Source organism: Limulus polyphemus, unplaced genomic scaffold (assembly GCF_000517525.1).
Source record: "Limulus polyphemus unplaced genomic scaffold, Limulus_polyphemus-2.1.2 Scaffold1041, whole genome shotgun sequence".
NCBI classification, from domain to species: domain Eukaryota; kingdom Metazoa; phylum Arthropoda; class Merostomata; order Xiphosura; family Limulidae; genus Limulus; species Limulus polyphemus.
Genome location: NW_013666651.1, coordinates 33518 through 48798, shown reverse-complemented (window position 1 = coordinate 48798; position 15281 = coordinate 33518). Strand labels below are relative to the sequence as shown.

The 15281-nt window shown below is 34.6% G+C and overlaps 1 protein-coding gene across 2 annotated transcripts in view; it reads right to left on the bottom strand.

Annotated features, from left to right (window-relative positions):
- LOC106461835 (histamine H2 receptor-like) overlaps positions 1 to 14324 on the bottom strand; it is a 62105-nt gene extending 47781 nt beyond the window's left edge. For both annotated transcript variants that reach the window (XM_013921693.2, XM_022388912.1), the window contains exon 1: positions 14164 to 14324. The gene's annotated coding sequence lies outside the window, so the exon portion shown is untranslated. The remainder of the gene's footprint in view (positions 1 to 14163) is intronic.
- Between the last annotated feature and the right edge of the window lie 957 nt (positions 14325 to 15281).

Genomic DNA, 15281 nt, shown 5'->3' with positions numbered 1-15281 from the left:
TCTAACACACATTCGTGTTACTATACCTTTATTTACGTTCATGTCACCAAACATATCTAACACACATTCGTGTTACTATACCTTTATGTACGTTCATGTCACCAAACATCTAACACACATTCGTGTTACTATACCTTTATGTACGTTTATGTCACCAAACATATCTAACACACATTCGTGTTACTGTACCTTTATGTACGTTTATGTCACCAAACATATCTAACACACATTCGTGTTACTATACCTTTATGTACGTTCATGTCATCAAACATATCTAACGCACATTCGTGTTACTGTACCTTTATGTACGTTTATGTCACCAAACATATCTAACACACATTCGTGTTACTATATCTTTATGTACGTTCATGTCACCAAACATCTAACACACATTCGTGTTACTATACTTTTATGTACGTTCATGTCACCAAACATATCTAACGCACATTCGTGTTACTGTACCTTTATGTACGTTTATGTCACCAAACATATCTAACACACATTCGTGTTTCTATACCTTTATTTACGTTCATGTCATCAAACATATCTAACACACATTCGTGTTACTGTACCTTTATGTACGTTCATGTCACCAAACATATCTAACACACATTCGTGTTACTATACCTTTATGGTTATCACACATATATATGGCAAATTATTTTTGGTTACCAGATTTTCTTATGACAAAATATTTCTGGTTTCTACAAATTTATATAATAAAAATATTTCTGGTTACCACACTTTCATATCACCAAATATTTCTGAATGTTTCAGATTAATATGACAAAAATATTTTAGCGACCACACGTTCAAATGACAATAACTTTCTGATTACCACGTATTCACTTACCAAGATATAAATAATTCGTGGCTGAGAACAGAGTAGTTATATGAAAGGTCCACTTATAGCATCGGTTTTGTGGGTATATAACTGTGGTTATAATAAATGATTTTAAATAGCATAAATTTATCAGAATCTTGATTTGTTTCGTGTTACGATTTTCTTAACTCAATTGTTGATTTTGATTTGACATATATTGAAGTATATAGAAAATTATCAATACTAAAAAGTCGTTAAAAATGCCCCATGTTTTTTATTTGCGCTAAAGCCTCTACTTATATTATGTGTGGTAAAGGATCTGGCTACATCTTACTAGTTTTTAAGGTACAAATATGAATGTTTTACACAAAGACACAACAGTGAAGGTAGTTTCATGTTTAAAATGTGTATGATAATAGGTCTGGCTACGTCTTACTAGCTTTTAAGGTACAAATATGAATGTTTTACACAAAGACACAACAGTGAAGGTAGTTTCATGTTTAAAATGTGTATGATAATAGGTCTGGCTACGAATTACTAGTTTTTAGGCTACAAGTATGGGTGTTTTATATGAAAACTAACAGTGAAGGTAGTTTCATGTTTCTAATATGACAGAGTACCGTATTTTAGGTTTAGCATTAAGAACAGAAATACGGAAAGCAGAGACAAACAGTTTTAGGAAAGGTCTGTCCACCATCTTCCTTCTAGCCTAGTTCAGTAGTTTGTTTCTTTGCAAGTTGCAATTCATATATGTATTCATAAACCTTCGTGATAGGTCATTAAACAGGCTTCATCTATTGAAAGAAAAATCCACGAAACCATCACAATTCTAGGATGACTCCGTTCACTCTTCTTTATCTTCACCCGGAAATTCTTATTAATAAATAACAATAATAATGTGGATGTTTTTTCCCGTTGGCACTGTGATCACTTGACCAGCTTTATGATCAAAAGGACTAGCTTGCTGGCTCATCAGCTTTTCTGAATAATCAGCAGGTTAATTTAAGAAAATAACAATTTACACCATTACTTGATAAAAGTCTGTGTGTGCGTGTATCTACACACAGCTAGAGTACTTCTGCAACAATTGTCCTGGGCCTGGCACGTACCATTAGAGGACCTTGGGACTGACGTGAGGGGGAGGAGAGGGAGGTGTTAGGATCTGACTCCCGGTGTTCCTATGTGCTCTCCATGCTGTTTTGGTCTGAAACAGGCTTGCCATTCTCCATTATGATCCCCGAAGGAGTGATATAGGGGTCTGCATTCGGATCAGTTCCTGGGGGTCCTATGTTTTCCAAGTGTGCTGAGTGGATACGTCAGCTACCTCGTGCGTTCAACGAGTACATGAGTTAGCTAATAATGCATAGTATTAAAAATCATAAATAATTTAAGGTTAAAAAAAATCCTTTCCTAATTCTGATGGATTGTGACATAAATACAGTTGATGAAAAATTACATTTCACCAACTTGATCCAGTTAACACCTTAACTCTTGCTGTTCAGTAGTTTCTTAACATAAATAGTCTCAACCATATCGTATCTAGGCAGACACGAAGATCGCTGGTATCGTACGAAAGGCCTTATCGTGGTTGGCATATTTAAAAACATTCTTAGAAATTCTTATTAATGGCTATATCAATGGCTAAAAAGCCATTGTTTTCATATACTGCTTTCAGACAAGATTTTAGTCATAAAAGTAGGGCTAAAGAACAAACAGCAGAATTGTTATGAATTAATTCCGCTCTAGTCTTAAAGTATACTCTTTTTTTCTATTTATTTTGTGAAACAACCATAAAATATGAATATTAATAATAGATGATTTGCACTTTGGAATTCAATCTTCTCTGTGGCCACAGTGCATTATACCATTTAGCGCTAACTTGTTGAATCTTAAATATCTTTACTCAATTACAGGGTAACATAATCTCGAAATTCTGCATTTTGTGCAGCATTAGCCTCGAACTCTTGCGTAGAACTAAATGTATCATAACCAGTGTTCCCTCTAAGTTGCACAGCTGCATAACAACAAATCAAATGCCGCGCACTTAATCATTTCAGCCGCGCACTTCCTCAATAATGGTGAGGAGTCTCAACACGTTGACGGCCTTAATGACCCTGGCAGTCGATAGGCCTAAAGCCTAAATAATCAATTGGTAGCATTGCAAAGTGACCAAATGATTCAATAAGGTTGATTGTTTAAAAATACCCCCCACCCCTCCACCCCCCCAAAAAAAACCTAGGTAGCGCAAATTTGCACATTGTCTTGATACTGGTGCACATGAAAAAAGTTCATTGTGCACTTGGATTGAAAAAATTAGAGAAAACATTGATCATAACTATCAGTCAAAATAGACAAACAGCATAGAACTTTCGTGAAGCATTAGGTTGTCTTCTGAAATATCAGTCAAAATAGACAAACAACATAGAACTTTGCTATAGCATTAAGTTGTCTTCTGAAATATCAGTCAGAATAGACAAACGTCATAGAACTTTCATGTAGCATTAAGTTGTCTTCTGAAATATCAGTCAGAATAGACAAACAACATAGAACTTTCCTGTAGCATTATGTTGTCTTTTGAAATATCAGTCAAAACAGAAAAACAGCATGGAATTTTCGTGTAGCATCAAGTTGTCTTCTGAAATATCAGTCAAAATAGACAAACAGCAAATAACTTTCGTGTAGCGTTATGTTGTCTTCTGAAATATCAGTCAGAATAGACAAACAGCATGGAACTTTCGTGTAGCATTATGTTGTCTTCTGAAATATCAGTCAAAATAGACAAACAGCATAGAACTTTCGTGTAGCATTAAGTTGTCTTCTGAAATATCAGTCAAAATAGACAAACAGCAAATAACTTTCGTGTAGCATTATGTTCTCTTCTGAAATATCAGTCAGAATAGACAAACAGCATGGAACTTTCGTGTAGCATTATGTTGTCTTCTTAAATATCAGTCAAAATAGACAAACAACATGGAATTTTCGTGTAGCATTGTGTTGTCTTCTGAAATATCAGTCAGAATAGACAAACAGCATGGAACTTTCGTGTAGCATTATGTTCTCTTCTGAAATATCAGTCAGAATATACAAACAGCACAGAACTTTCGTGTAGCATTAAGTTGTCTTCTTAAATATCAGTCAAAATAGACAAATAACATGGAATTTTCATGTAGCATTAAGTTGTCTTCTTAAATATCAGTCAAAATAGACAAACAGCATGGAACTTTCGTGCAGCATCAAGTTGTCTTCTGAAATATCAGTCATAATAGACAAACGGCAAAGAACTTTCATGTAGCATTATGTTGTCTTCTGAAATATCAGCCAAAATAGAGAAACAGCAAAGAACTTTCATGTAGCATTATGTTGTCTTCTGAAATATCAGCCAAAATAGAGAAACAGCATAGAACTCTTTTTGTATAGCATTAGTTGTCTCGGGAAAGTTAGGTATATCATGAAATGTCAATTAGCCAAAGTAGAAAAAAAACTGCTCATGTAAAAAGTTGGGAATATTTTTCTTATAACCTCGATAAGGCTTTTTGTCAGGAAAGAATATTCAGATAATCACACAAATCATAATTTCGTTAGATATATTATTGAAAACTAATGATTCATATTTCATTATATCTCCTAAAAAAATACTAGTTTTTTTAGGAAAATATATAAAACTGTTTTTAAAACATCAAAACAACGCCCCCAGTGGCACAGAGGTATGTCTGGGAACTTACAACGCTAGAATCCGGGTTTCTATACCCGTGGTGGGCAGAGCACAGATAGCAGCCCATTGTGTAGCTTTGTGCTTAATTACAAACAATCAAACAATATAATAGCCCTCCAGTAGCACAGCGGTATGTCTGTGGACTTACAACGCTAGAATACGGGTTTCGATACCCATGGTGGGCAGAGCACAGGTATCCCATTCTGTAGCTTTGTGCTTAATTCAAAACAACATTCAGGTAGAAAAAATATATTACTAAAGATCCTTATAATATGGTGCTGGATAAATAGAAATTATACAATTTTCGGATAATTTTTACACATCGTAAAATAAACAACAACAATAAGAAATAAATCAAAATACCTCCGATTGGGAATAGAAGAGACCTACTAACGAACGTTTATGAATTATTATTATTTTCAGAAAACTTTAATCTCCAAATTACATATACCAAGAGGAAGACTTGTAACAGCCTCTTATGATGACGAGATAACAATAAACCTATTGTACTAGAAAATAGAGCATAATTAACGATTTGCTGCTGTTAGCTAATTAGCAGAGCGTGCTTACTTGCGTGTACCGAATAATCTTGATAATTAATTTGTTAGGGATCAAAGCGCATTTCTTAGTTTCTTTATTTGAAAATGTCATCTCCAAAACTACTTGTTTTTATTTCGTTTCACATACGTTCCAAGTTTCTATAGAGGATATTTTTAAGTACAAACACACATCAGCCTTCACACAGTCAAATCGTTCTCCACTTTTTTATAACTCGACTGTTAGAACATGTGTTGACACCGTGTTATAACGGATAGTTACATCCTTAAGACATGACTGTTGGAAGTTTGTTTTTTTATGCTATTAGGTAACCTACGGTTACATTCTTACATCACGGCGTTAAGAACTTAACATTGTTCTGTTGTTCGTTTGTACGTTGAATTTCGCGCAAAGCTAAATGGGGATTATCTGCATTAGCCGTTCCTAATTTAGATAGACTAGCGACAAGGCAGCTAATCAACACAACCCACCCACTGTCGACTCTTGAGCTACTGTAATGGATTAGATGGCTGGAAACAGCTTGACTGACACCTTAGGCATACTACTTACACCGGGTTTCTGAGAATTTGACATCTATGTCGCCTATCCTTAGCATTCTGCCTAGGGATTCAAATGATACTACTATATCGCATCCACTGTCCCAAAGGGCGAAACACCATTTTACAGCAATAGTACACGAGGCATGGACCCTAGGATTCACAATCCGGTTCACTTACCAACAGACCACGTTCAGGTCAAGGCGCATTATAAAAAATGACTGTGAACCATATTATTTGATTTAGACAGTCAGTCCAAATCCATGTGGCAACGGATGATGCAGGATGATTGCGTTATTTAGTTAATAAATCTAAAATTAGGGACGACTACATCTGTATCTTAAAAGTGTCTAACCTAATCATTTTGCCTGCGCACGCATAAGGTGCTGTTCAGCTATAAAATTCCAATTTGTTTTTACCGTGGTTATCCTATCGAAAACACACACACACACACACACACACAAAAGATGCAAATTATGTTGTTTTTTCTCTCTTCAAATTGTACAACCCTTACAATAATTTCAACGGTTAAGCAGTATTTATTTATTCGTCACTGGTAAGCAGGATTATAATATTTCCACTTTGCAGTTGTACTAAATATTGTAATTCAACAATACCCATTTCAGACCTCATTTTTTTGTTTTTATAGAACCAAATATTTAAAGTTTGACGGTCCGAAAATTTATTTACTTGGTTTAGTGTTTTTGTCAAATTCGATCATTTCGACGTCAAATGATTTTTGTGGAAACATTTTACACGCAAGAAACACAGAAGCCAGCAATTCACAATTTCGGAAAGACCACAAAGCAGCAGAAAAAAAAATGTAGGTAATCGATGTTTTACTTCTTCTTCCTGTCTAACTAAGTGTAACTTTGTTGAGATACTTCAGCAACAAAGGAGTTGTGGTGTCTAGAAAACAAAAGAAAAGCTTTTGTGTAGGATTTGCAGCTAATGAGTAGAGTTATTTCTCGAAATGGAATCTTTTTAACAGACATTTTTTTCCGTGTCAGTGATTTTTTCACTCCTGATACCATTCTGGCTAAATTACGTGTTTGTATGGATACATTTTCAAACATCGCTCTGATAAGATATGTTGTTAGAATCATGTTTTCTCAGAAATTAGATTAGCACGTCTTTTGTGCCACAACCATAGTTTAACGATAACCTGATCAGAGTTCTGATTGAATTTTCCACGAGTTGCAGATGGTACTTGTTTTAATAAAATGCTCTTCGTTCGTCCGTTTGTTTGTTTTAGAGCAAAGTCACATTGGGCTATCTGCTGTGCTCACAGTGAGGAATTGAACCCCGAATTTTAGCGTTGTAAATCCGTAAACTTTCTGGCAATAGCAAGGATTGCTGTAGAAATTATTGTGGCAGGATGTTTTGTTTTTTAACAGGGATTACAACAAATATTATTCTAAAAAAGACCTTCTACAGTCACACGGGTTAATACAGAGATTTTCCTTAGAGGATATTTTGTGTGTAGCAGGGATTACCACAAATATTGTTCTAAGAAAGACCTTCTACAGTCACACGGGTTAATACAGAGATTTTTCTTAGAGGATATTTTGTGTGTAGCAGGGATTACCACAAATATTGTTCTAAAAAAGACCTTCTACAGTCACACGGGTTAATACAGAGATTTTTCTTAGAGGATATTTTGTGTGTAGCAGGGATTACCACAAATATTGTTCTAAGAAACACCTTCTACAGTCACACGGGTTAATATAGAGATTTTTCTTAGAGGATATTTTGTGTGTAGCAGGGATTGCCACAAATATTGTTCTAAGAAAGACCTTCTACAGTCACACGGGTTAATACAGAGATTTTCCTTAGAGGATATTTTGTGGGTAGCTGACTTCGGTGGTTGTATTACTTTCTTTTCCCAGCATGGTTTACTGTATGGTGGTTACAAAAATCAATAGAAAGGTTCTGTGTAAACCATCCCATGTATCATGCAAAACACAAATCCATGACCAAGATAATGACGAACGAAAAACCCAAAATAAGGATTATTTAGATTACTTGTTCAAAGCAGCTTCTTAAAAATACAATTTTTTTATTGTAAAGGAGAATGGTGTAAACATTTTCAGTTGTTTCTCAAGATTTCCATAGTAACAGTTTCATAACTTGTTCTACTAATTAACACAATAAAAAAATACATATATTACATAATAACAATGGTAAAACAGTCGTATCAAATGTGATAAATAGACTGTTAGAAACCGGGCACCTATGGCGTTTAGGATCGTGCTTAGTTTATTTACAGAAGGATTTAATAACGCATTTGAAACAGAAACACCTCATCTGTTTAGACGTTTCTTTCCCGTGTATTCAGACTTTATATATCAAATGTTTCGTTGCCTCTGTGCATATTCATGGAATTATTGATAAGCATCTATTGTAAAGGTCAGTAATTCTGGCTGTTCTGTTTCAAACACTTATGTTAATTTCCGTGCTACATCGTCTTCCTGCATATTAATTGGTGTGTGGCGCGTTTTGAAATTATATTGTTTTACATTTTAATAGAAAAGCTGGTATACATATTATGTGTATGAAAATTGCTTTTCTAATGAGATGGAAAGCTACGTATAAATTAAAAAAGGAAACTTGTATAGAGAATGGGAGCTAAAAACATCTGACATATTATTAACAGGTTGACGTAAAAAATTGTAGCTTGTACTCAGAAACTAATATCACGAAAATGCACGTGAAAAGTGATATTTTTACACTGAAATAACTGTGTACAATACTTTCTATTAGTACATACACATATTAGGAAAATTAAAAATAACGCATTTTGTTAGTTTTCAAAATCAAGAAGCTATATAATATGTGGGGTGTTTTGAGTTTTCTTTTACTCAAAAAAATTAACATGTATTTATTTAGGATTTGAAATTTATGTAGCACTGATGATAATAAATTATTCGTCTGAATTATTCAATAGAGAAGCTGTTTAAAATACCAAATATATTAATACAAGTTCTCTGTGGTGAGTGATGGACAACACAAAACACCATACATATAATATAAACTTTATAACTATATAGCTTGGTGTGGTTGTTGTTAAGCACAAAGCTACACAAAGGGTTATCTGTTCTCTACAAACCACGGGTATCAAAACCAGGTTTGTAGCATTGTAAGCCTGCTAGCTCACTGAGGGGAGGGGGGTGCTACATGAAAACCAGTCTTGTTCCTTCGATTTCTCACTTTCCAGGGTCACTAATGAGCGGTAGAATTCCCCCCCGAAAACGGTATAATACACAGTTACAAGTGTTGAATTGGATGATAAATTGGGTTTCGTGTTTATTTTTAGTATGAAGCTATATGGTTTCACCTTTTACACTTACTCTTCATGATAGTCTATAATAACTAATAATAATTTCAAATAATAATAAAACTAGATATCAGTGCAACGTGAATATGTTGCCACACATCATGTATTTCTCAGTTTGTTACCTTAGTTTATCATGAAGTGAAAGTATATAATGCAAAAAACTTGAACATATTTAATTTTTGAAAAGCGACAAATCACACTTCAAGAATGTTATATTTCGTATTTTCCATTATTATTATTCTACTTTATTAAAGAGATTACTTTGCATTGTTAGGCTAGCAGATGGATTTAGGACTAGTCTAAATCTCAAAAGGTGATCGAACTTCGTGAGATATTAATAGATTTACGGCCGAAAATATCGTTCACTGAGACGGGACTCAACCGATTAAAAAGGCATTATAATCTTTATAGGTATGAACCTAATAAAAGTATTTTTAATTAACTATAGAAATTGTAGAGTTTTTTGTATTTTATTTTTGATCTAAGTAGGTAAGTTGCTCTTATTGAAGGATAATATTAACAATTCAAGCTTAAAGTAATACGTCTCAGCATGCTTTATTAAACGGCACTACTCTTTATCTGAAATATTCTAAACTATTATTCTATTATCTTATTTCAACTAGCGCACATTCAACTTGATATGCTCTTGAAGCATGAAATTGTGAGATTAAAACATGCCTTTGATGTATTTTAATAGTCGCCTGAAAACTAACTTAGTATTTTTTAAAACATATTTTCAATTAAAACTTTAAGTAGCCCCCTGGCGGTTCAGCGCTAAATCTGAGAGCTTGTAACGCTAAAAATCGGGGCTCGATACTTATGTTGAGCACAACACGGTCCATTGTGTTGCTTTGCGATTAACAACAAAGAACTTTGAATACCAAAAAATGTGTTTTTGTTTAAGTGCAAAGATGCAAAATGAGCTGTGTTAACTGCATGGGTCGAATCTCAAATGTTAGGGTATTAATCCCCCACGCTTACTGTTGAGCTACAGTGGGTGTGGAATACTGATTAGATGCGTGTTTTTGGTATGAGAAGGGGGTCTTGATTTTCATCCTCAATAGTGGCAAATATTTGTGAACGTTTTAAGATATATGCATGTTTCTAGAAGGGTTATTTTCTTCCTGGTAGGCACGAGTGACGACGAAAACGTAGATTTAACAGTCATCAAATTTAACACGTTAATTTTTTTGTTATTCTTGTTTCTGTTGTTTCCTTCTTTTAGTGATTAACCAATGACGGGCTAGGGAATTTTAGCTCATACACCAGAAAGAAACTATTAAGTTGTGGATGGCTAATCTGAGATGCCAAATTCTTAGAAACATTATACAATGAAGCGTTTAGCTGCATATTTATTTTTTAACAGATTTAAAAAAATACTATCTACATAAATTTATTTCTTTGTTATTTTGTTGTTAGGCGCAAAGCTACACAATGGACTAGCTATGTTTTCTCACAGCAGGTATCGAAACTCGATTTATAGAAAAACAGTGTCTACCGTAAAACTAATAATACATCATCTGTACATTTTACAGTATAACAGATATAGGATACCACAATGTATAAGACAAAATGCTCTCAACTACTGGGTTGTCACTATTTAAATGCAGGAAAGTTTACGGTATGTTTGTACAGCGGTGCCAGTTTGATATTTTTTTGAAACTTGTTTTGTAATAAATCAAGTGGTTACGGAATCAGTTCAGGTTTTATTTTTCGTTTTCCGTTTAGATACGTTACACTTCACGTTTTTATAATTTTCATATTCGAAGATATTTTTAAAGGTTTGTTTGTTTTTAATTATGCACAAAGCTGCACAAGGACTATCTGTACTCTGCCGCCACGGGTATCGAAACCCGGTTTCTAGTGTTGTAAGTCCGCAGACATACCGCTGTGCCACTGAGGGGGGGGGGGGCATTTTTAAAGGACAAATTCCAACTGTCACTCTGCACTACGTACAGAATGAATAGGTGACTAACATGCTTGTGTCACTTGAAAATACACACCAACCCTTTAATTAACACTATTTTAAATATCCGATCATAGATAACTGTTCAAAGTTTCACTGAGCGTTTCTCCAGGTGGCGTAGTTAATCATGAGGTATGTCACTGTACCTATACGGAAGATTGTATTCCTGGTGGTTTAGTATTTAATCTGAGTAAACTTTTCCATGAAAACCTTACTCGCGTGTGGCATACGAAAACAAAGTTAATTAAGAACCTATGTTTGCGCTTCGCATGGCAGCAATATTCATTCGCTTTCTGCACGCACTGGTCGATAACACTCTCTTCCATGAAAGTGTCTGAACAAATAAGAATCACCCAGTCTGCACATATATTTAAACTTAGTGTTTTTTTTCAGGAGTACAGGCTGATTAGAATGTCATTATTGTCTGCCACGGAGATCCAATGGGCGGTCCTCAGTTGCATCTCTTATTATTCTCCGCTGTCTGGTGACGATTCCGTACTTACAAACAGCCCCTCATCCAAATTATAACGAACGAATTATAAGATGAAAACACATCCTTATGATGTCGTTGTTAGTATCGTAGTGACAGTTAGAACATATTTGACCACCATGGTTGGCTGAACAGCAAAGTATTATAAGTATTTTCTTTCTCTCCCTCTCTCTCGCGCGCTGCTCCAACTGTAAATTATTGGATTAATATAGCAGTTATAGAATTTCTACAAGTATTAAGACTGCAATAAGCATTGATGCGGATAGTGACATATAGAAATAAGTACATAACATTATTATAGCAAAAGGTCTTCATTCAAACAAAGTAGACGAGAAAAAATTAAGATGTTTAGAAACGTATTTTTTTTTCTCAAATTGTGAAAGTGTGATTAAAACAAAATGAATAAAAAAGCAGTTTTATAGTGTGGAAAAACAACAACACACGATCATATAAACACATAACTGTGTGATATAATCATCAAAATAATATATATAGACATACTAATGTATGGTATGTGGCCATAAAAGTAAGTGATATAAAGACACCAATGAATGATATGGCAATAAGAATAAGGGATATAAAATAACAATGTATGATATATGACTATAAAAATAAGGGATATATAGAAACCGATATATGATATATGACCACCAAAATAAGTGATATAAGCATACCATTGAATGATATGGCAATATAATAAGTGACATAAACATAAATACATAAAATGATACACAATAACATATAAGGTATAAACATAAAAACATATAATACGGGCAGAAGGATAGTCAATATAATTCTTACAAAACATAATATGGTCATAATAATGTAACTATGAACAATATAATGAATAGTAGAGCCCCCCCAGAAAAGGACTGGTCATGTTTTAGGTTCGCTATTCAGTCCCACTGCTTCACAGAAACACGCTCTGCACTTTGGGAGTGAGAGCGCTATAAGAGTAATGGCAAAATCCCACAATTGAGAGAAACAAGAGTAGTCCAAAATATGACGGCGAAGGTTGTTCAATAACAGCCTTTCACTCTAGTCTATCAGTTATGATTAAGAATGGCTTCACTCTAGTCTATCAGTTATAATTAAGAATGGCTTCACTCTAGTCTATCAGTTATAATTAAGAATGGCTTCACTCTAGTCTATCATCTATAATTAAGAAGTTATACTTCAGTTAATCCTCTCACTAGGTGAGTCGTTATACTTCAATTAATCCTCTCACTGGGTAAATCGTTATAGTTCAGTTAATCCTCTCACTAGGTGAGTCGTTATAGTTAAGTTAATCCTCTCACTAGGTGAGTCGTTTTAGTTCAGTTAATCCTCTCACTAGGTGAGTCGTTATAGTTCAGTTAATCCTCTCACTGGGTGAATCATTATAGTTCAGTTAATCCTCTCACCAGGTGAGTCGTTATAGTTAAGTTAATCCTCTCACTAGGTGAGTCGTTATACTTAAGTTAATCCTCTCACTAGGTGAGTCGTTATAGTTCAGTTAATCCTCTCACCAGGTGAGTCGTTATAGTTAAGTTAATCCTCTCACTAGGTGAGTCGTTATAGTTCAGTTAATCCTCTCACTGGGTGAATCGTTATAGTTAAGTTAATCCTCTCACTGGGTGAATCGTTATAGTTAAGTTAATCTTCTCACTAGGTGAGTCGTTATAGTTCAGTTAATCCTCTCACTGGGTGAATCGTTATAGTTAAGTTAATCCTCTCACTGGGTGAATCGTTATAGTTCAGTTAATCCTCTCACCAGGTTAGTCTATAGAGGAGTATAATTGTAATTCACCAGCCTATTTCATTTTTTTTAAGGTTAAACTTAAACTCAGTCTTTCAGCCAATAACCTGGTATTTATAAAGTTTTATTTGTCACCTGCCAGTGAATTTTAACTCTATCTATAGAGAGACAAAAACTAAAACAGATTGGTCGTTAAATTGCATTACTCAGTTAAAGTTAAGTTAGAAATAATTGAGGTGAATCCTTAAAGAATTTTATTCGCTCAGGATCTGAACCCCGACTAATTAGAAACAACTTCCGAGTGAGTCTTTTAAGATGTTCTTACCATACAGGTTGTTAAAGGACTCTACTCGCTCAAAGAATTACTTTCGACAGCTAAAGAAAAAAAACAACAAAACAACAACGTTGTGTCTTTTAATATTATGTTTTAGTAAAATTCTGGTTTCACTGATTTTGGTGGATTAAAAGCTTTTGATTTCTGGTTTCTTCATTTTTTTTCATTATCCTTTTGACTACCATGCGAATCATCAGAGCATTTATGTCAAAAAATCTTTGCTAGGGAGTCTTAATCCTTAAGAATAAAACGCGTGACTACATTATCTGTCAAACATATCTCGTCAGATGTTTAACTTTAGGCTTCAACAAACGTTAAAGTAATACACTATTAGATAATCTGGTTTAGACTGAAAACATGAAATCGAAATAATTATTTCTTCGTGATTATAATTTCTGTACGTTTCGTATAATATACAGTACACTCATCGATTAATTTAGGTTAGAATTGTTAAATAATTAATTATATATATTTCATTAATTTACTCCATGAACATTAAATACTTTATTTATTTAACATATTTAAGGTTATAAGTTTGTTCTCTTACAATTCATTTGCAACAACGATTTATTAACGCCCGTTGTTAACAAAGATGCAGTTACAGTGTATACTAACTTCTGTTTTTAGCTATGCAAGTATTATGTGTTCGGTAATTAGAAGCTAGCTTACCACAGGTATATATTTTTTTACTCTTCCAAAGAAGCTAGTTTGCTAAGACTACGCATCTCCTTGCGTCTTCCCATTCGGAACGTGTTCATCATCCAGCATTTCAGGCTCATTTCGGCTTTGCTTAAAGCTCCGCACGTGCTGCTTCACGCGGCTTGTACTGCTTGCTAGGTTTTATCGTTATTTAACACTGCCCTCTGTTTATTTCGTGTTATCGAGGCTCGCGGCTGCGCGCTAAGGTAATTTTAGGTGGCGCCTGCTCAGTTGAAAATTTTTCTTCAAGCTATAGAAATTGCATTGGAGAAGGAAGCTCACCAGTTGCCATGACAATCTCCTACCTAGTGGTTGGTGATTGATAATTATCGCTTTAAGGTGTAAGGACAGTAACGCAACATCCTGTTAATACCTTAATCTTGAATATAACAAGCTTGCCATCATTAAAGAATAAACATGTTATTGAAAAACGATGATAAAATCTTAGCCGTCCAAATTCAGTTTTGAATTAAATTCGTTCCAAGAGAAATAATTCTCTCAATCTTGGATAAAAACAAACGAACGAGAGCTCTGTATCTTGTAATTACCACGATCGTCTACCAACTGCAGTCTCCTTGCAATATTGTGTACTGGGGGGTTCCTGGAAATAAGTCACACTCTGATGGCTTTCATCAAAACATGCTGTAATAGAACTTCGTTTATGAAATCAGCAGTTATCACATTTTAAAACAAATAAAATAGCAAAAACAGTTGTACATTCTTTAGAAGTTAATGCCAGATTTTATGATCAATTTTACTGATACGTTTGTTTGTTTTTTAATTTCGCGCAAAGCTACACGAGGGTTATCTGCGCTAGCCGTCCCTATTGGGCTACTCTTTTACCAATAAATAGTATTAGTCATCATGTTTTAACACCCTCCGGGCTGAAAGGGCAAGCATGTTTGGTGGGACGGGGATTCGAACCCGCGACCTGCAAATTGCGAGTTGAGTACCCTAACCACCTGGCCATGCCGGGCCTTACTGATAGCCAATAAACAAAAGGCAGAAACTTTTTTTTCACAACAAACCTGGCCTGGCATGGCCAGGTGGTTAGGGCACTCGGCTCGCAATCTGCGGGTCGTGGATTC